We start from the raw sequence: 23,720 nt of genomic DNA, 5'->3' as shown, positions 1-23,720 counted from the left end.
AGGAAGGAAAGAGGGAGAGAGGGAAGGAGGAAGGGAGAAAAGGAAGGAAGAAGAGAGAAAAGGAAGGAGAGAGGGAGAAAAGGAAGGAGGGAGGGAGAGAGAGAAAGAGGGAGGAAGGGAAGGAGGAAGAGAGGAAAGGAGAGAGGGAGGGAGGGAAGGAGAGAGGAAGTGAAGGAGTGAGGGAGGGAAGGAGAGAGGGAGGGAGGGAAGGAAGGAGGGAAGGAGGGAGGGGAGGAAGGAGAGGAGGAAGGAAAGAAGGAAGGAGGAAGGAGGAAGGAGGGGAGGAAGGAAGGAGGAAGGAAGGGAGGAAGGAAGGGAAGAAGGAAAGAAGGAAAAGAGAAAGGGAAGAAGGAGGGGAGGAAGGAGGGGAGGAAGGAGGGGAGGAAGGAGGGGAGGAAGGGAGGAAGAAAGGAAGGAAGGGAGGAAGGGAGAGGAGAGAAAAACAACTTCTGGTCAGCAATATGCAGGAAATAATCCTGACCTCAGAAAACCATTTATTAGCCAATTTTGTATCCTCAGTCCACAGCATTATAGGCTTCTACTATACTTTGGCAAGTACCCAAAACACAAGGGCCATTTGAATTAATGTTATGCCTAACCCAAGGAATGAGATAAATCCTTCATGAATCATCAATATCTTAATTTAAAGGCTACATTCCTACCCAGTGCCAGGGAGGTGATGCTGGAAGAATCTTCAGGAAGTATTCATAAAATATATTTGCCTTAAGTAATGAGACATTTACCTAGCAAAATTTATTTTAGTGAGCAAAAAGAACCTTAGGAAAACTTCATACTTTCCTAAGTATTCTTATCGAACACTTTCTCTTCTGATCCTCCCAACAATCCTTGGAGATAAGTACAAGAAGTGGTTAAGAAAGAGGTTCTCAGACTGGGCCCAGTGATGTTCCAGAACACTAAAGTGAGCTCACTGAGGTATAATCTGAGATTCCAGATTTTCATAGAAAACAAAGTAATACCCAATATCTGTCAGACACTACACAAGATACTAGTTTAATCTTTGGGCTATACCAGTAACTTCCTCATTTGGGATGTCCTATCTTTGTGAGGCTAGTTTTTTGATAATTTCTGTGATAAAAAGCAGTCACTCCTTGCAAATGAACATAGAACAGAAAATGAGATTGAGAGACGCCAAACAAAGTATTGGTGGAATCTAAAAGTATTTCAAAGTTTCAGAAGTTGCACAGATACAAATTTCCCATTACTAGGCAATTGTAGTTAAGAATGAACATATATATATATATATATATATATATAAAATTTTTCTTTCAATTTATGAATATTATTTCAAATGATTATTAAGTGATTAGAACACAAATACTAATTAATTTGGACCTAACTACTTAATGAATGGAACCATTTGAATTGTTGTTGTGGTTGTTATTTTTGCCTGTGGAACTTCTAAAAAAAATCACTGGGACTCTAAAAGTGACATGAACCAATAAAGTTTGGGTTAAATATGTGGCTAAGCAAAGAGCTGATAGATACTTGCCCAGCATTTTTATTTCTATATCATTTGTGTTTTACCAAAAAATATTTTATTCACTGATCCACTTGCTTCTAAGTGGTTCTAGTGTCAGATCTATGGTCTACAAACATGCAGAAACTGAAAATACGATACAAAGTACCAGGAGTCAAAAAACAAAGGTCTAAAATTCCAAAAGTATCCTTTCTTGCAAATATCCTCAAGCTTCATCAAATATATAAGAAATGAAATAGAAAAAGAAAATCATCTGACCATATCCATAATTCATATCAGAAATGTTTCAATGTAGCAAATCCAACTTTTTTATGCAACATAAAAAAGTTTAAAATTTTATTTTTAAATTAGAGCAATAGGATTTCAGTCTAGAAGTGACTTTATTTACAGATAAAAAAACTGAATACTGAATAAGTGAAATATCTTAAGGAAATAGCTGTAAAGCTAATGACAGAGCTAAGACTAGAACCAGGATCTGCTGACTCCCAGGTAGTTTTCCATTACATCACCTTGTCTACAATGAAAAATTTAGATATCCAGTTAATTAACTTCAATTTTTTTAAATCTTAGCCTCTACTGATCAGTACTCAAGAATCTAGAATATAAACATGAAGTTCAATTTTCTTTATTTCTGGGAAATATAAAAATAGACATGTTTGTATATTCATATCCCATTGTAAAAATAACAATTATATAAAGTATGGGGGGATCAAAGAGGTCCATATTATTTGTGTTTTTTCCATAAATCAGAACAAAGAATAGCACAAGATATAGCAATCTTCATCAGTGGAGAGAGCACTCAAAACTATGAAATCACAAATCAAAGTACCAAAAAGTAAAACTAAATTGGAGAAATAATTCTTATACCTGGAGACATGTGCCACTTTTTTCAGAGAAAAAAATAAAAATAGAGTTCCAGCAATCTTTTCCTCACAAAAATCAGTAAAGGTGAAAAAGGCAAGATCTACTCACCTTACAAATTGCATGCATACTGATGTTTGTTCTTGAAACTGGCCCAAATGGAATATGGCAGCTGGATGTTATAAATGCAGATGATCCTATTGGAAAGAATAATAGTTTCAGTAAATACTTTCCGCACTTAATATCCCAAATACAAGATACTAAGAGTCTGAACAAAAGGTCCGACTGTACCCTTTATTCAATAGAAATCTGCATTTCCTATTTTGTAGAAATAATACAGTCCAATAAGTGATGGATAAATCAGAAGGAATAGGGTGGGGGAAGCTAAATTTTTTAACACTGACTGCATAGCAGCTTACAATATTTATTTTCTATGCCCTTTCTCTCACCTTTCTTTCCATTTGATGCTTCAGTCACTGTCCAGTTCAATGTCACAGATATTTTTTACCATCATATGCCCATTCAACATTTATCGAGCATCCACTGTGTACATCACACTGTAACTTGGTGCTGGGCACCATACTAGGTCCTCACTCCTCTGTTGCCTTCCCTAAGCAGCTTCCAAGTAAACCCACTACCACTTTGCCTCATATTCCATAGGCATCTCTCCCAGCACCCAACCCTGCCAATATGTAGGATTAAACTACTTTCCAAGGTTGAATAAGCCGCCATCTGTCTATCTTACGTGGTAGTGTGTGCCATCCGGGAGACTTGCCCCTCGGAGCGTGTTCCTACCATATGTCACTCTCAAGTGATCAGCCAATGCCAAGACATCTGAATAAAAATGTCTAAGTGTAGCTGGAATACCCTCTTAGAATTCCAGTGGCAGTTCACCAAGGCCAGGTATGTCAAAATGACTTATTGTTTTCTATAGCTTCACCTGAGCATCGATAGTGCAAAACTTGCAAACATTCCTCTCTTCTTCTGTGCCCAGCAAAGGAAAAAAAATTTTAGTTTTTCTTTTCCAAGGTATACTTTGTATTCCTCCTCCGTGACCAGCTCAGTCAGTGTATTTTCCAAAGGCTACACCATTTCTTCAGAGGTAAAATTCAGAAAACTCATCGAGAAATAAAACTTTTATTCAAAATTTTAAAATGGAATATTCTAAGCAATTTTAAGCAGATTATTATTATTATTATTATTATTAACCTCTGTTGAAAAAGGCAACTTAAAGATATATTCAGCTACTTCCTTGAGTTAGCTTTTTCCTCTAGGGTAAAAGAAGAACTCCTGTGGGTTGATGTGTTTTTGATCATAAGTTAGTGAGGGAAAGGACAAAGAAAAAGAGAGTAAAAGTTGGGTCTGTCTTAGATGTTAAATGATCTATCTTCAAATCCAAATATTTAAAGGAATTCTAATTAATTGAACTCCTTGTAACTCCATATTTATCTTCTTATAGAAAGTTGTCTGATTATCTTTATTTAATCATCTATGGTGTATTCCTTCTCCCCCATAAATCACTCAGAAAACTTAACCATAGCCTGAAAGGTTTATCTGCACTTTGCTTCCATCATTCAAACAGCAGGATTCTAAGATTAGAACTGGGGAGAGGGAGTAGACATCATTGTTGGATACACAAGTCAGTTAATTTCACCTTGACTCAACACGCATTTATTAGGCACCAAATATCTCAGGCCCTGTACTAAGTACTAAGAATATAAAAACACAAGCAAGGCATTTCTTATCCTCAAGGATCTTATGTCTCCCAAACATTTTTTTTTCACTCATGTGTCCCTCCCCACTCAGAAAAATAGTAGCTTAAAAAATTCTCTCTGTCTCAGTCCTAACAGTTAAATTGCTTTTTATCATTCCACAAAATGATTCCACAAAATTATCTAGATAATTCTGAAAAGAAAGACTAATCATTTTCCATGTCACCAAAGGGAAATTGAGATTTTGGAAAGATAATTGACTTCACAGAAATTTGCTGAAGGAAATAAACAAACCAAGACTTTGAATGAAAAGTACCAGGTAAGTTGTTCAAAATACTTAAGAAATGCTTAGACTTGAAACTGATAAAACATAGACAGATAGTTGAACATGATTGATGTAGAATTCAGAAGGACCTGAGAACATCTACTCTAATTCCTTCATTATACACATATGGAGAAACTAAACTCAAAGAAGTGATTGGCCCAAGGTGGAATTCACTGTCTTGCCAGATCCCAAGACAACTTTCTTCTCTGTCAAGCTTAGGACACAGTTTATATTTTACTGTAATGTTTGGGCTCTAAAGGTAAGGCAAGAAAACACAGAAAACAGCAAACTTGAAAATAGTTATCTCAAAATCTTCTCAAATCAATGTAGGAAATGGATGGATTCCAATAGAGCATGAGGAGGGCAATAAGAGGAAATGAAGAAAAGGTGTCCTTAATTATCACTAAATAAATAGTCTAGTATATATTTATGTGTGTGTGTGTGTTCAAAGAGGAGGGGAAAATCATATTTGAGATAAATGAAAAAGAAAATCTTAGCATCATTCTTCCTTCCTTCTTGTGAAATATGAATCCTTGTAATCAATTAATCAACATTTATTAAGTACCTATCTTGTGCCAGACTCTATGCTAATTGGGGAAACAAAAATAGGCAAAAAACAATCCCCATCCATAAGGAGCTTATAGTTTAATGGAGGGAGACAACATACAAACAAATATATACAAACTGAGCTATACACAGAATAAATAGGAAATAATTAGGGGAAAGCATTAGAATTAAGAGGGATTGGAGGGAGGCTGCCTGTAAAAGGTAGAATTTTTGTTGGGACTTAGAAGAAGCCAGGGATATCAGTAGTTGGAATGGATGAAGAAAAACATTTCAGGCACAGGGGATGGACAAAGAAAATGTCCCAGAGTCAAGACATGGGATATCATTTTCATGGAACAGCCAAGATGAGAACGTCATTGGATTAAAAAATATATGTTGGGGAATAAAGTGTAAAAAGACTAGAAAGATTGAAAGGGCTAGGTTATGAAAAGCACTGAATGCTAAAAAAGTATCTTGTATTTGTTTCTGGAGACAATAGGAAGTCATAGAAGTTTATTGAGTAGTATGCCGAAGAGAATGATTATGACTGGACCTGAGCTTTAAGAAAAATTATTTTAATGGCTGAATAAAGGATGGATAGCATAAGGAAAGAGTTGAGGCAGACAGACCAACCAGCCAACTATTGTAATCAAGGCACGAGGTAATGAGAGCCTGCCCCAGAGAAAGGGGCACTTTCGAGAGATGTTACAAAGGTAGAATTGGCAGGCTTTTGCAACAGCTCGGATATGAGGAGTGAGTGATAATGAAGAATCCAGGATGACTGTTAAGTTGTGAGCCCTAGGGGATGGGGAGAAGGGTGTTGTTCTCAATAGTAATATGGACAGTAGAAAGAAGGAGCATTTAGGAAAGAAATAAATAATAAGATGTCAACTAGACATTCATTTCAGGATGTATGAAAGGCAGTTGGAAATGTAAGACTGGAAGTTAGGAGAGATTGGGGCAGGGATAGATATGAGAATCACCAGTATTGTTTGTTTCAGTCTTTTTCAATCATGTCTGACTGTGAATTCTTTTGGAATTGTCTCGGCAAAGATACTGGAGTGATTTGCCATTTTCTTCTCCAGCTCATTTTACAGATGAGGAAATTGAGGCAAACAGGGGTAAGTGATTTCCTCGGGGTCACACAGTAAATATCCAAAGTCATATTTGAACTCATGTCTACCTGACTCCAGATATGGTACTCTATCCTCTATGTCACCTAGCTGTGTCAGCATAGAGGTGATAATTAAATCCATGGGAGCTGATGAGATTACCAAGTGAAATTATATAGAAGAAGAAAAGAAGAGGACTCAGGACAGAACCCTGAAGGGCACCCATGGCTAGAGGGCATGATCGGGAAGAGAATTCAGCAAAAGAGAGGGAGGGAGAGAAGAGGAGGAGAGAGAAAGAGACAGAGAAGAGAGACAGAAAGAGCTATAGGAGGAAAACCAGAAGAATATGGCATTCCAAAATTGTAGAGAAAAGGGAGTATCAAAGAGAGAATGATCAATAGTATCAAAGATTGTGGAGGTCAAGGAGAATAAGAACCAAGAAAAGGTGACTTTATTAGCAACTAAACTATCATTGAAAAAAGAAGTTTTGGTGGAATAATGAAATTCCAAATCAGAGTGTAAGGGTAAGAAAAAATGAATGGAGAGAAAGTATAAGTGTCTATTTAATTACAAAGTGCAGAAGACATATAGGATAATAGCAGGGATAAATCAAGTGAAGATTTCTTGAAGATAATGGTTGTAGGCAATAGGAAATGAGCCGCTACCAAGGAGGAGATTGAAAATAAATAAAAGAGTAAGGATCTATTGGAGGAGCTAGGATGGGATGGGACCACTTGAACAAATAATGGTAAGGAGTAAACCTTGGTTAGAAGTAAGGCCACTTCAATCAAGGAGAATAAAGTGGTAGCAGGCCCCTGAGTGGTAGGAAATGAGGAAAAAGAGAAGAGGGAATTCACAATGAATTATATCGTTTTTCTGTAAAATATGAGGCAAAGTTCTCAGCTGAGATATGTGTAGGTATTTGGGAAACTACAATTCAGTCTTAAAATAATAAGAAAGTAAATACTTAATTGAAATTATAAATTGTAAATGAGAGAGTGAAGAAAGAAAGAAAATGAAAATTAATCTGGGAAAAATACTTGAGCTTAAAGAAAAAATGTAGAAAGAAGAAAAATAATCAAGAATATGTGTCCTTCCATTAGTCTTCACTATTAGTTAGAAATTGTGCATATTTGAAGCCTGAAACATTCTTTTTGATGAACCAGCATATAAAGCAATCAAAAAGCATTTGTTAATCATTTGCCATGTACCAAGCATTGTCAGCCACAGAATATAAATGCAAATAATGAACCAATGCCTATTCTCAAAGAGTTTAAATTCTATCAGAGGAAACATGCACACAAGTACATGTATAGAATAAACATATACATTACAAATATAAAATAAATGCAAAACCATTTGGGAGGAAAAGAATTGGCAGGGTTTTCTTTGGGGAGGGAGGGGGGAAATATGTCAAGAAAGATTCTTGTAGAAAGTAATACTTGACCTGTCTCTTGAAGGAAAAGAAGTTCTCTAAGAGGCTTAGGTAAAGAGAGAGTACATTCCAGGAATGGAGGAAAGGATAGTCAATTTAAGAAGTACTGAGACACTCTCGTATTTATTAATAATAAAAACTCACATTTTTATATCATGTAAAGATTTACAAAATTCTTTGCTCAAAGTTAACCCTATGAAGTAAGAAATGTAAATATTATTGAACCCATTTTACAAATGTTCTTAGTCAACAATTGCATGACATTTCCTTCCTTTCTCAAAAGAAGATTGGATTAAATGATCTCTGAGGTCTCCTTTAGCTCTAAAATTCCACCATCCATAGCCTTCCTTCCCTAATTTGAATGTTACCTCTGAAAAGATTTAATTTCATAGTATTTGGATGGCCACTAGGTATTGCTAATAAGCATATCTTTATACTTCATGTAAAAAGATTAAGATGTTTAATCCTAATTATGAGGTAATGGTCAGCCCTGAATTTGTCAGGTGATAGGCCACTGCCAGCCAGATTGATGGGCAGCAGAAAGCTAGTGGCCATCCATGTTGTCTTTGCATTGTTGTAAATTGAGCACAGATGTAAAGCTTACAAAAAGCAGCATGGTGTAGTGAGCACAGCACTGTCAGAAGACCTGGACTTGATCTTGGCTTGGCAACTTAATGGCTATGCGACCTTGATCAAAGTGTTTAACTTCGGAAAATTTCAGTTTCCTCATTCAAAAAAATGGGGATGAAAAGGGCTATGTTGTTTTACTCATAGGGTTGCTTCGGAGATCAAACATAAAGAATGATGTAAACTAAATGTAAGCTGTTCTCATCGCCTCTTAACAACTATCAAATCAACAGGAGTATCAGTCAGAGGTTCACTGCAGCTTTTGAGAGATATGCATGAGTCAGATATGTCATTTTTTTTTACAAAGCATTCCACCAAGGCCTTTAACATTTTAAGAAATGCTCACAGTGAGGATAGCACTTAGAAATCTGCAGCAGTCAACACAAACTTGCCAGGATGAAAGAAAAAGAAAATCCTAAAAATGTTCCTAGTTTATCAGCTGTCTGGCTGATTTCATGCCAGGGTCTTCTCCAATTAGAAAAGTAAGACCTCTGCAAAGCACAATGAGATGGGACTTGGGTTTGTCCTCGGAAAAGAAGTGAAGAACAGGAATAAGTTGCTTCTTCCATTGTCTCATCAACATCTGAGGATTCAATGATGAATCTCTGCCCTGCCTTGGACATGATTACAATATTCTTGTCTCTTAAATAAATCTGAATCCATATTGGTACAAGCCTGTAGTGCTCCTTGTTTAGGAGGTTGAAGCTGATGGAAGAGATCTAGTTTCAAAGTTCTGAAATTCACTAGGTCTGTCCACACTAAGTCCAGTACCAATATGTTGAGTGGCCAGGAGCAGAGGGCCATCAGATTGCCTAAGGAAGAGATGATTGACCCAGGTCTGAAAAACAGAAGAAGTCAAATTAGCTTCAGTGTCAGTCAGTACTGAGATCACCCAAACAAGAGAGAGACTGGATCTCAAAAACAAATAATCTGACAAATAATTTGCAAAGTCTCCTAGTTCTAGGGCTGTAATTCAGAAACTGTCTCCCTTCAAAACATCTTAGAGAGAACTCCTAAAACCAAGAAAGCTGTACAGTCCTTGTCTGGAAATAGACAAATTTTAAAAAAACATATACTCAAAGATAGGTATGTAATGGTTCAAGGGATGGGCTGGTGGAGGAGGAGTTAGGAAGAGAAACTGGAATATGTTTTTCAAAGCTCTTCAAATTCAGCCTCTCAAGCTCCTACTCTCCTTTCTCTACTTTTTTTCTGTTTTCCCCGCCAAACCCAAGAAAGTCTGCCATCACTTTTGGTCAAAGAAGAAAGCAGACCCAGCTGCCTGAAGCCAAAAAACAGACAGGTTTGCTGTCCTCCCTGCTGTTTTGGCTCGAGCTCTTCAGACTGGAAAATTCGGAAGCTAGATCTCCCAAGCTTTGTAAATGCCAGAACTATCTAAGAGGAAAATAGGACAAGGCCACCCCCAGGCAAGTTTGTACTAAAATGTGCTGGCTGCAAGGCAGCACCATAGTAAACATCACACAGGACACAGTGCTCCTTGGAAAGCATTCTACCAGAACAATGCCATCTCTCCAAAGAAAATAAAAAAATAACTGTTGCCGCGACTCAAAAATCTTCAAGTGTAATGCTCCAAGACCCCTAACAGGGAAATAAAACCAATCCAAAGGGTAAAAAGGAGGTTTTCAATGGAGTAAGAAAAAATAATTCCTCTAAAGAAGGAAAAATCTTCTAATTTTTTTTAAAGCAACCCTGACAATGATTATTTCTTTGTAGTAATATATGAACCAATAAAAATCCAATCCTGAATACTCTGTTAGCTGTTTCTAAAGACCTTAAGGGAAAGGGAAGAAAAAATGTCTTTATACTACAAAGAAACTAAGAAAATTATCTCTAAGATGTTGTCAATATTTTTTTTAAAGCAGAGATCAATGTTTTCTCTAGAATCAAATTATATATCTTAATATATTCTATGGCAATACATCTGTAGATATTAACGTGTATGTTACAAGCCAAAACAGGTCTTTAAAATTTATATATTCACACTGGTACAGTCAGCATTTGGAAATCTAACATGCTTTGAAATCATTTTAAAAGACAGGTCATCCTCTTGGATCAGTTGGAAGGAAGATGGACTAACTGCTGAAAAAAATAGAGCTTGTCTTGTAGACATCCTTTCTCCAAGAAGTCTTCACTGATTAAATACACTCCTCTGCACTCAATATGTAGAAATACCACGTTAATTTGTTCTCCTGTTATATTATTCTGTCCATCATGTTCACTCTTGTATACTATACAATTCCAAGCTAAACTGCTTATATAAATATGCCTTTATAGACAATGATCATATTTTAATTCCATTTGCATCTTCCTCCTTTCTTCATAGTATCTAATAAAGTGCTTAGTATACAAAGAATATTTAAGAAATAATCATGAGGGGCAGCTAGATGGTGCAGTGGATAGAGCACCAGCCCTTAAGTCAGGAGGACCTGAGTTCAAATCTGATCTCAGACACTTAATATTTCTTAGGTGTGGTTCCCTGGGCAAGTCACTTAACCCTAATTGCCTCAGCAAAAAAAAAAAAGAAAAGAAAGGAAAAGAAAAAGAAAAGAAAAGAAAAGAAAAGAAAGGAAAGGAAAGAAAGAAAGAAAGAAAGAAAGAAAGAAAGAAAGAAAGAAAGAAAGAAAGAAAGAAAGAAAGAAAGAAAGAAAGAAAGAAAGAAAGAAAGAAAGAAAGAAAGAAAGAAAGAAAGAAAAGGAAAGAAAAAAATAATTCTGGTAGACTGATTTAACTGATAAAAAAAGTACTACCTAGTGACACATGTACAGTGCCATGGCTTCTTTGCCATTATAGGAGATCATAATTATTCTATTGACATTAGTAAATATAATACAATTGGCACCTAAAAGTAAAAATAAGTAAGACCTTTATCTCAGTGGCCCAAAAATGGCAAGGAAAGAATATACCAATGAAAAACTAAGTGTGAATTCTAAGGGTTCTTAGTCAAATTTTACAAGACAGATAAGTTTAAATGGTTAGAAAACCCCTCCAGTCTCAAATATCTCAGGTAGAGAATTTCAATATATATGAAAAACTGCTTCAAAACACACACACACACACACACACACCCCATCTGCTAAAGGTCACAATCTAGAAAGTTATGCTCTTTCAAACTCCAGGATCCCGTCCAATCAACCCTCTTTGATTTTCCTATTCCGGAAATTTAATTTAGTTTGATCAAGATGATTAGGAGGTAGAAAAAAAGATAAAGAGACTCCCAGGATTACCTGAAATGAAAAGGGAAATGCTTCAACACCAGCACCCTGGATCTTTCTTTCTCCTTAACAAGTGATCCCTATCATAATCAAAATAGGCAGTGGGAAGCACAACGATAAATTAGAAAGGGCCATGTTTCTTTTCTGTTTGCTTTTAGTGAAGAAAGTAGACTTTTTTCATCTGAGTCTCGTTTTCACATAAATTTAAGCCTACCTTAGGAAACAGCAACAGGGAGATGAGTCAAATGCCACTGAAAATAGACAATTTCTTTCCTGTCCTTTTGGTCTTCTCCCAGGATGCCCCACTGAGCAGAGAACAAACTTGGATGCCATGAAACCACAGCAGTTGGCAGGTTCTGCTCTGGCCTCCCAAAGGTTGTTGTCAGCAGGAAATCTGGTCAATCTACAGAACTTTCTGGCTTGGATCCTCCAGGTACAATAGCAGGGAACATTTCAAGGTCAATGAGTCAATAATGTTTATTATATAATAATCACTCACTGTATGAAAAATCCTTAATGGATGCTAAAGGAAGGGAGAAAGTAAGCAAAGAGCTTGATTCGCTTAAAGTTTACAGGCTCATGGAAGGTGTGGGACAAATACAAGATAAGTACTTAATATGACCATATTGTAGCAAAACCAGTTTTTATAAGCCACATATTGCTCTACTAATGTCTAACCACAATATCTATCTATAGACACATATAACAGAAATGTTAAACATATCCTAAAGCCACAACTTCAAGGCTTCAAGTGATATTGAAACTATTTTAAAAATTTTCTGTTAAACAATCAAAACTGAATCCAAAGAAATTATGGTGACTAAACATAGTCCCCCGCAAAAAGTGATATGAGAAGATAGGAAGGACACAAGCATTTCTTAAGTGCCCACTATGTTCCAAGCACTGTGCTAAGTGTTTATAAATCTTATCTCATTTGCTCTTCACAAAAACCCTTGAAAGTAAATGTTATTATTTCCATTTTATAATTAAGGAAACTGAAGTAAACAAATGGTAAGACTTGAATAGGGTAACTTAGCTGTATGTATATGAGACTGAATTTTAACTCAGATCTTCCTGACTTCAGACCAAGTGCAGATTTATTTTGCCAATTTGCTGTCTTCGAGGTACCTCCATTTTTCCTCCTTCCCCCAATCACTGGATTTCTTTGGAAAGATAAGAAATTAGGAGTTTGATATCTTATATAAGTCAGACTTTTTCAATATATTAACTGACTTTACCGAACTGATTTTCTTCCCATTTTCATTCTTTGTTAGGGGTAATCTTATAGTAGAGAGATACTTAGAAAATTAAGGTGATATAAATACAAAGGGATCAATAATAATTGATTTTTTTAAAAAGTCTTTCTTGAGAGAACTAATAAAGTTCATAGGAAAGTTCACAGGATGACAGAAGATCTAGGCATGACATTTTCTTTTTCTTTACCCAGTTTTCCCCTCCTAGATATAGATAAGGTTTGGGGAAACAAATTCCCTAAGAGGTCTAGGGATTAGTTAGCATGTGGTCAATCAACAAAGCAAGGGGTACCTTTTGAGAGACTGACCCATTAAGAAGTTGTTTTCTATGTCCACCCCTATCCAGGACATCCTCCACAAAGAGAGGCCAGAGGAGTTCCTCTTTTAAGAACACAATGGATATAAAGATATCTGGGAGAAGCAATCTGATTCTCATAGGATGGAAGAAATATGCCAAATGGAACAGAATTTGGCTTCCCCAGGCAGACAATTCTATGGAGAGCTATATGCCCCATAAGTACTCAGAGCAATGCAGTGAGAAAAATCTCCCAAGCAAGTTGGAAAAGTGACTAGTACAAAAATAACCCATAACACTTGTACTCATCACTGTTCTTATAGCAGCTGTGGGGACTAACCCAGGCTGCCGAAAGCAGCACTGGACAGCAGCTCCCTAAAACCCTGTTGGAATTGGACCACGGACAGCATTCATGTGCCTATCCTGTGTCATTCTCTTAAACCTCAGTTTCCTCATTTATAAAATAAAGTAATTTGGACAAGATGGTCTCTAAGATCTCTTTTGGTTTAATCTTCAGGGATCAAAAGGATATAATTAAACATGAAACTACCTAAGAAATTCCTAAAGAAGGAAAATCAAATATGAGAAGAAAAATTTGAGAAAGCCCTGAGAAGAGATCTTCATCAGTAAGAGGTGAATATGCCTTTCCCCTCATGAATACTAGCAACCATAGAATTAACTAACTCAGCTAGGAAAGAATTTGTTTTTTCATGAACATTATACTAGCTCTTCATCCAAGTAACAACTATCAATCTTGAGCACTTCTCTCATTTTTAGCTATATAATCCCATTTGATGACCTCATCAGCCTCCATAGGTTCAATTATTTCTACACAGATGATTCCTACATTTCTGTCTTTCCTTAATTTCTTCCCTGGGTTCGAGAACCACATCATTAATAACTTCTGTGAATTCTCAAATTTCATGTACCATAGGCATTTCAAACATGCAAAATAAAACTTATTTTCTTTCCCTGAAATCTTCTCTTTCTTCCCAACTTTCCATAACTACCAAAAGTATTGCATCATCCCGGTTACCCAGGCTCACAGCCTTAGTGTTACCTTCAGCTCCTTGCTGCATTCATACCATATATAAAATACTGTCAAATCTTACTGTTTTTATTTTGACAACTCCTCTCTATAGGTCTAATTATTTCCATTCATATAGTCATCATGCTTGTACATACCTTTGTCATGTCTCACCTGGATGACTACATTACCCCAATTGCTCTCCCTGTCTCAAGTTTTTTCTTTCTCCAGGATGTCCTCCACATAGTTACCAAAGTGATCTTCCTAAAGCATATATCTCACTGTGTTACTTTACTATTCAATAAACTCCATTGCCTTCCTGTCATCTTGAGGATCAACTACAAAATGTTCTAGCTGACATTTAAAGTCCTTCACAACTTGACCCCTTCTTATCTTTCCAATCTTCTTATGCTTTGTTCCTATACATATATTCTTTGATACTGCAATACTGACCTGGCTATTTCTCAAATACAAACAAACACAAACAAACTTCAGTTTGGACTCCATGCCTTTTTGCTGATTCCCATGCCTGAGCTCTCTCTTTTGGCTTACTTCAAGACTTAACTCAAACCCTACCTTCTCCAAAAGGCCTTTCCTGATTTCCTTAAATGCTGGTGCCTTCACTCTGACATTATTTACAATTGACCATGAATATGTTTTGCATATGTACAAATATTTGTATATTAATTAACTCCCCCATTAGATGAGTATATTTCTTATACAGCCCATGTGGGAATTTATTCTACTTGACTATGATTTTTATTTTTTTTTTAGTAATGGGAAGGGAAGAAAAATAAATACACAATAACTTTTAAAACTAACACTAAAAAGCTAGCCCAAAAAAAAGGAGGAAGAAGATGTAGGGGCCAGTCTTATTCCCATTTTATACATGAGGAATCTGAGGCTAAATCAAATTTCCTTAAAGATATAGGAACTAGTTAGTGTGTGGTCAATTAACATCGCTAGTGATATATTTGGAAGGCTGATCCACTTACTTCAAATCTTTGTAATCTGACTTTTGGCAAAGTTAATATTAGTAAGATCCAAGTTCTACTATGTAACTCCCTTGATGAAAAACAAAAATGAACAAAAAAGTAGTGATTTTCTGTTGTCCCTAGGATAAGCAATACTAGTAGTTAGCCTTTGTAGAGTGCTTCAACACAGCTCTTAATCTATGATATTTCATTTGATCCTTAAAACAATGCTGTGGTTAAGAGATAAGGTGCAGTGGACAGAACACCAGGCTTAAATTCAAATCCATCCCTCAGATACCTACATGACTGTGAGCAAGTCACTTAACTCCTATTTGCCTCAGTTCCACATCTGTAAAATAATATTGGACAAGGAAATGGCAAACTATTCCAGTATTTTTGTCAAAAAAAAAAAAAACTCCATGGATTTATAGGGTTCACAGAGGAGTCATATGACTGAACAACAACAGCTTGAGGTTATGACGGGGTTCAATAGAAAGAGGGTTTGTTTTAACATATTTTACTAATCCCTTTTATTTGATTTGATTTGATTAAAGTTTTTTTATTTACAAAACATGCATAGGTAATTTTTCAACATTGACCCTTGCAAAACTTTCTGTTCCAATTTTTTCTCCTTCTCCTCACCCTCTTCCCTAGATGGCAGATAGTCCAATACATATAAATATGTTTTAAAAAATACATGTTGCATCCAATATATGTATACATATTTATACAATTATCTTGCTGAACGAGAAAAATCAGATCGAGAAAGAAAAAAACCTGAGAAGGAAAACAAAATGCAAAGAAACATCAAAGAAAGTACTAATGTCTTTTAAAATGAAGATTTATTAAGGATGAAAAAAACCTGGACATGTTTGTGGGAAGCAGGAACTAGTAAATAAGGATAAAAAAAGGATGGAAGAGGAAAGGCAATGATTGATGGAGCAAGGTCCAGAAAGAAACTGAAAGGAATGGGATGGAAGGCAAAAAGCAGAAAAGCAAGAAGATGGGTACGATTTCCTTACAGCCTAGAGCAAGGAAGAGAAAATAGAAGACTAAGGAGATTTTGAGGTATGAAATGGGAAGGGGAAGAATAGGGTGAAAAAACCTCTCTTTCTCAGTAAAGTTAGAGGCCAAGTCCTTTGAAAGAAATGGAGGACAGGAGATAGTATATCAAATTTGAGGAGAAAAGAGATTTTGAATAGCCACTGCCAATAGAGAGACAGAAAGCCAACCAGGAAAGAATAAAAGACTTCTCTACAGCAGTAAGGGTCCACCTGAGATTAGATGACATAAATTTCCAGTCATAACAGTTACATGACTTTCTGAAATACCCTTCAAAAGGTAGGAGTAAGAACAGAACAGGGAACTGTTGAATTGAATCAGATCAGTAACTCCCCAGGGGAAGGATCCATCTCCTACAATTTTCTTGGTATTGTAGAAATACAGATTTTTAGTATGATGTAGTTAATGGTAAGTGACAAATTCATATTCTCAACAATATATTATTAAATACCTACCATGGTCTAGATTCTGAGGGTTACAACAATAAATAACAGAGAATCCCTGCCTTCAAAACACTTAGTATCTGACATATTTTAGCTCTACATTTATCTATTTACCTCATCTTCCTATTAGGAAAGCAAATTAAGGTAAATTTTTGATACTTCAGGTAGGTTTATTCATCCTACAGACAAATTTTAGGAATGCATATTTTTGACAAACCATTCAAATTAATCTAATCAGTTGCCTTCACAGGAAAAAAGAAGAGGAGGAAGTGGAGGAGGGGAAGATGGAGGAGGAAGAAGAGTTTGAAGGTTAAAACTGAACTAAGACTATTGGGACATATTTCTTTACTTCAATACTGCAAAAGATCTGTGATATCATTGATGTACTTCCTTCAGTGGTACAAATGGCAACTCATTCATGCCTTTTCACTCCATGAAATTCCCTTCCACATCCTCTTGTACTTCTTCCATAGATCTGTCCAACTTACTGGCAGCCATTCCATAAAGTTTGACATTTCGTGGTTATAATCAGTAGACTTGGTCTGTTCATCTGTTCTCTCTCACTTTCATTACATGACCACTCCACCCCCTTTTCTGGTCATACAGGATTTTAATGATGTTTTTGACCCCATTTGCAATTTGTCGTTTATAATCTGCTACAGACTCCACATGTATCATGTGTCTCATCTGTTGTCCTTTGAGTGACCCATAATTCTGATTCTTTGGAGCTGGTGTCCTTGCACATTTCATAACCATTTAGAATCACTGGAAGAACACTGATGTAAAAAAACAAAATTGATTGGATTTTGTTTCAGGAAAAAGTTTGAGGTCATTGAAAGCTCTGGACAATTTCCCAAATGTAATCCAGCCTGTAATCTTGTTCCTATTGAGCCCTGTTTGTTGCCTAAACCCAAACATCTGTAATCTGTTGAAAGTATATGTCCTGCTGTATATTAGCTCTACAAGTTAACCATGTTAGCCATAAAAGAATTCATACAAAAATAAATGTAGATTTTCCTTTCTGTAAAAAAGTATATCTTTGCTTTGTCAAAAATAATTATGATTGTCATTGAAGTAAAACAGTCAGAATATATAAATTTGCTTTAGTAAAGTAAAATGATAAAATATCTATGGTTTGGGAGAGATACCTTCCTTTACATATATTATAGGAAAAAAATGCATATATATATCCTCCTGCATATTTATACTTAACTCATTGAATTGGCAATGTTTCATTTCTCAAAGATATACTCCAATTAGCCTTAGTAAATAAAGTAATCAAATTAATGTTCATTTTTCTGATGTAGTTACAAATTTTGTCTGAAATAACTCCAAAACAAATCATTATTTAAGTGTATGGTCTGTACTTCCTAAAAATAAAAACTACATCTATCTCTGAGTTGTAAGAAATATCTCGTTAAGGTTTTATCAACAAGAAACAAAAAGAATGCAATTTGTGTAATTTTTCTTAAAAAAAATGATTAAATGAATCTTCCTGACTGGTTATTTAAATTATGGCCTAAATCTGTTTATTTACATAAAATTCAAACAAGGTCTTTCACTATTGAATTTTAATCATATAGTGTCAATCCCATATTAGATTTTGAGTTTTATTTTAAAGGAGAAAAAAATCCCAGACACAGCATCAAAATATTTAAATATTATGTGCATTATTCTCTCCCAGAAGCCGTACTAAAAATAGCATTATTTTTTGCCTTCTTAAATTAAATGACTAACTAGAAAGAATGGAAAATAGATTACCAAAATGAGATTTGAAGTATCAACTAAATAAAATAAGATGCAGTTGCTAAATTGGAGTCAGGTGATAGGAAAGGTATTTGATAACATGGTAAATAGAAAAATTGACCCCTTTTGAAGACTCTAGAAAGAGATCTTGATGGCCAAACACCATAAATAGTTCAGTTATTTTTTTTTTGGATCTTTATATTCCTTCTAAAATCTGATTAAGTGATACCTCCTCTACCAAGTCTTCCATGATTCCAGATGCTGTCAATATAGTGATTCTCTTTCTTCTCAAATTACCTCATACTATAACTTATCTGTGAATATGTAGCATTCCTTTAGTAGAATACAATGAAGACAGGATTTCTCATTTTGTATTTGTATCCTCAGTATCTAGTTTTGTGCCCTATACATGTTTGTTGAATTTAATTGATGACACTGAAATCTGTTCTAAAACAGTTCCTTACAAGATGAAGAAGTAACTAAGTAACTATATTTATCATCATCATCATCATCTCACAATTATATCACACTTAAACATTTGCAAAGTGCTTTACAAATATTATTTCATTTTATCCCCACAACAACTCTATGAGGCAGATAGTATTATTATCCCCATTTTACAGAAGAGGAGATTGAGTCAGTCAGTGATTAAGTTATTTGTCCCAGGTCACAGAGCTAGCAAGTATCATATGAAAAAGATTTAGATCTTTTGACTTTGCCATCTGACCTGCTGATGTACCCTAAGAACCACTGGTCCCTTCCATTTGCCCTGCAGCTGAATTAGAATGTTAGTTCCTTGAAAACAGAAATTGTCTTGCATATATATATGTATATACATATATATATATATATATATATATATATATATATATATATATGTATGTATATGTATACACACACATATATATTATGTATGTATGTATTTCTATATATGTAACCCCAGCAATTATTGTACCTCCTGGAAAATAGAAAGTATTTAATAAATGTTTTTATTCTATGTAATAGACTGTAAGATGAATATAAGTCAACCACATATAATATCCAAGAAAAAAAGAAAAAATGCTAAACTACAAACTTAGGATACATTAATAAAAGAGTGTTCTAGATCAGAGAAGGGATCGTTCTCCTGCACTCCATAGCAACTAAGTGCCATAATAGGGTGCTGGATCTGGAGTCAGAATATTTGAAGTCAAATCCTGCCTCAGACACTTATGAAGTGTGAAATTCTGACCAAATATCTAAACCTCCCTAAGTTTCAATTTCCTCATCTCTAAAAAGAGAAAAATAATTGCACGTGCTTTAGTGGGTTATTGAGAAGATCAAATGAAATAACATGAGGAAAGTGCTGTGTAAACTTTAAAATGCAATCTACTTGAAAAGACTCTAATAACCAAGTCAAATATACTTTGACTTCAACAACAGAGGAGAATTGCAAAAAGTACTATAGGTACTTTTTTTGGCTCAAATTTGAGAAACAAGAGGTCAAGCCTTAGAAACTGATAATAATAACAGTTAATAATTTATATAGAGTTTATTATATGTCAGGCACCAAGCTAAGCACTTTATAATTATAATCTCATTTAATCCTCACAACAACCCTGGAAGTAGGTACTATTATTAACTCCATTTTACAGATGAGGAAACTGAGGCAAACAAGGTTAAGTAGCTTGTCAAAGATCAAACAGCTAGTAAGTGTCTGAGGTTGGATTTGAACTCAAGGCTTGCTGACTTTCAAGCCTAGCACTCTATCCATTGTGCACCTAAATATTCCCAGTTGCCTCAGATCTATGCATCCAGAGGACTGAGGATCAAAACCCAGGGCTTGGAGCAGGAGCAGCGTTCTGTAACCCCCATGGAGGCTTGAGGAGCCTGCTTCTGGGTATGTCTCTGTAAAGCAACCCTTTCCCCATTTAGTGAATACACAGGTGCTCACTGAATGTTTCCTGTGGGCTTCCTTCATGGTGATGAAAAGAACTCTTAACTATGCTCAGCTGGAACTCGGTGTGCAGACAGAAGGCACGGACACATACTCTCCTTTCTTGGCAGCCTGAGTGAGGAGGTAGAAATGCTGTGGACCTCCAGATAGAGAAGTTACAATCAGCAAGAAATGTAGCATCTGAACTGGTGAGACTTACACCAGGTGGACTTAAGTTTGAGTCCACTTTCCCCAAGAACCAAATGCAATTAAAACGCAGTTAATAAATAATTGTTGATTAATGACTGAGTGATCTCCTAATTTGGGAGGTTTGTATTTAAGATCTTACAATATATCTTATTGGTAAATATCCTTTTATAACCGATGTTAAGTGGTTAATTGATGTTAAGAGAATGTAAAAAGGTCAACTGGTATTAGGGAGATACCAACTGGAAACTGAGATTGGGGTGATGGTAAATGGTCATGTGATTTGAAGGGAACACATCTCACAGGGGATTATGAGGGACAATACTAATAAGACAACCCTATGACCCCTTAAGGCTACTCCAAGAATTTTGAATAGAGATGTAGTCTTGGCTGGCTAGGGAGTTGGCCTGCCCGTGTGAATAGGAATAGGGAAAATGAGCCCAGAGTCTATGAACTATACCTACTTATCATGAATACCTACTTTTCAGAACAAATTCTGATATTAAGGAAGGGAGGAAGGAAGGAGGGAGGAAAGGAGAGAAGAAGAGAGGGAGAGAGGAAAGAAGGGAGGAAAGGAAGGAGGAACGGAAGAAAGAAGGGAGGGAGGGAGGGTGAAAGGAAGGGAAGAAGGGAGGGAGGAAGGGAGGAAAAGAAGGAAGAAGGGAGAAAGGGAGGGAGGGAGAGAGGAAGGGAAAAAGGGAGGAAGGAAGGGTGGAAAGGAGGGAGGAAGAGAGGAAAGAATGGAGGGAAAGAGAAAGGGAGGAAGGAAGGGAGGAAAGGAAGAAAGGAGGGAGGAAGGGAGGAAGAAAGGAAGGGAAGAAGGGAGGGAGGAAATCAACATCAATATCAGACTGATTACAGATGTAGAAACTGGATCACAATCAGCTGTTTATGTGCAACATAACCATCAGCTGGTTAGAACAAAGGTCAAAATCAACATCAAGTTAGCAGAAAGGCTAAAGATTTGGAAGAAGACATTAAGGACAATTACAACAACTTCAACCTGACCTATTCATATGAATTATAGAAGCCAAAAAAGGGGGGGTTGAAAACCCCTAAAGATATTGACCTATATTATCATGAGTTCTGCTAAAAGTTTAATTAATGGAAAGCAGCCATCATAGAGAGAAGCAAAAAAAAAAAAAACCCTAGAGAAACCACCTTAATCAGCAAATACTTACCTATCATACTAGGAAGTTAAAATGGCATTTAAGATGAAGTTGGACCAATCAGACTTCTAAGAAAATATTTTAATGATCTAGAAAAAATAACAACAAAATTCATATGGAACAATAAAAAGTCGAGAATCTCAAGGGAATTAATGAAAAAAAAATCAAATGAAGGTGGCCTAGCTGTACCTGATCTAAAATTATATTATAAAGCAGCAGTCACCAAAACTATTTGGTATTGGCTAAGAAATAGATTAGTGGATCAGTGGAAAAGGTTAGGTTCACAAGACAGAATACTCAACTATAGCAATCTAGTGTTTGACAAACCCAAAGCCCCTAACTTCTGGGAAAAGAATTCATTATTTGATAAAAACTGCTGGGATAATTGGAAATTAGTATGGCAGAAATTAGGCATGGACCCACACTTAACACCATATACCAAGATAAGATCAAAATGGGTCCATGACCTAGGCATAAAGAACAAGATTATAAATAAATTAGAGGAACATAGAATAGTTTATCTCTCAGACTTGTGGAGGAGAAAGAAATTTGTAACCAAAGATGAACTAGAGACCATTACTGATCACAAAATAGAAAATTTTGATTACATCAAATTAAAAAGCCTTTGTACAAACAAAACTAATGCAAACAAGATTAGAAGGGAAGCAACAAACTGGGAAAACATTTTCACAGTTAAAGGTTCTGATATAGGCCTCATTTCCAAAATATATAGAGAACTGACTCAAATTTATAAGAAATCAAGCCATTCTCCAATTGATAAATGGTCAAAGGATATGAACAGACAATTTTCAGAGGATGAAATTGAAACTATTACCACTCATATGAAAGTGTTCCAAATCACTATTGATTAGAGAAATGCAAATTAAGATAATTCTGAGATACCACTACACACCTGTCAGATTGGCTAAGATGACAGGAAAAAATAATGATGAATGTTGGAGGGGATGCAGGAAAACTGGGACACTAATGCATTGTTGGTGGAGTTGTGAACGAATCCAACCATTCTGGAGAGCAATCTGGAATTATGCCCAAAAAGTTATCAAACTGTGCATACCCTTTAATCCAGCAGTGTTTCTATTGGGCTTATATCCCAAAGAAATACTAAAGAAGGGAAAGGGACCTGTATGTGCCAAAATGTTTGTAGCAGCCCTGTTTGTAGTGGCTAGAAACTGGAAAATGAATGGATGCCCATCAATTGGAGAATGGCTGGGTAAATTGTGGTATATGAATGTTATGGAATATTATTGTTCTGTAAGAAATGACCAGCAGGATGAATACAGAGAGGACTGGCGAGACTTACATGAACTGATGCTAAGTGAAATGAGCAGAACCAGGAGATCATTATACACTTCGACAACGATATTGTATGAGGACATATTTTGATGGAAGTGGATTTCTTTGACAAAGAGACTTAACTGAGTTTCAATTGATAAATGACGGACAAAAGCAGCTACACCCAAAGAAAGAACACTGGGAAACAAATGTGAACTATCTGCATTTTTGTTTTTCTTCCCGGGTTATTTATACCTTCTGAATGCAATTCTCCCTATGCAACAAGAGAACTGTTCGGTTCTGCAAACATATATTGTATCTAGGATATACTGCAACATATCCAACATATAAAGGACTGCTTGCCATCTAGGGGAGGGGGTGGAGGAAGGAGGGGAAAAAAATTGGAACAGAAACGAGTGCAAAGGATAATGTTGTTAAAAAAAAATTACCCTGGCATGGATTCTGTCAATATAAAGTAATTATTAAATAAAAATTAAAAAAAAAAAGATGAAGTTGGAAAAGGCGACTGAATTGGACCAAGGAATTTCCACTGAAGAAATCTGTGCCAGAGGCAACCTGATCTTGTAAACACTGAAGGATCACTTTCCCAACTATCTCAGGGAGAAGAGCCAAACTGACCTACTTGCTTTCCATACAAGACATTCCGTCTCTCATGTCGATGATGCCTTTGCCAAATGCTTTTCTTCTTCACTCCTGCTTTATGGAATCCACATCTCAATTCAAGGTACAAATCATATGGTACCTATATGTTATCTTTCATGATTTCCCTAACTATTAATGTTCTTCTTTCCTAAAAATTACTTTCTATGTAATTTCTAAGTAAATTAATTTACTTACATAAATGCTGTTATAGATGCTACTTTTCCCAATAGAAAAGAAGTTACTTGAGGATGCAATTTTTTCTTCTTTTCTTTGCAATATCACTGCCTGACATGGGACTTCCAAGAAGTCTCCCCCACCCCTTAATGC

The 23,720-nt window shown here is 35.9% G+C and overlaps 1 protein-coding gene across 3 annotated transcripts in view; it reads right to left on the bottom strand.

The window, feature by feature from the left end:
* The window catches only part of LDLRAD4 (low density lipoprotein receptor class A domain containing 4), a 578,057-nt gene that overhangs the window by 475,334 nt on the left and 79,003 nt on the right, over nucleotides 1-23,720 (bottom strand). For 2 of the 3 annotated variants that reach the window (XM_051970507.1, XM_051970509.1), the window contains exon 2: nucleotides 2,471-2,556. The gene's annotated coding sequence lies outside the window, so the exon portion shown is untranslated. Of the gene's footprint in view, nucleotides 1-2,470; nucleotides 2,557-21,449; nucleotides 21,469-23,720 lie in introns of those variants that run through there. The other variant, XM_051970508.1, reaches the window with a different exon arrangement.

The sequence above is a fragment of the Antechinus flavipes genome, chromosome 1 (assembly GCF_016432865.1).
Source record: "Antechinus flavipes isolate AdamAnt ecotype Samford, QLD, Australia chromosome 1, AdamAnt_v2, whole genome shotgun sequence".
Taxonomy (NCBI): domain Eukaryota; kingdom Metazoa; phylum Chordata; class Mammalia; order Dasyuromorphia; family Dasyuridae; genus Antechinus; species Antechinus flavipes.
Note: the sequence above shows the minus strand (reverse complement) of the source record. Positions and strands in the feature narration are given on the sequence as shown.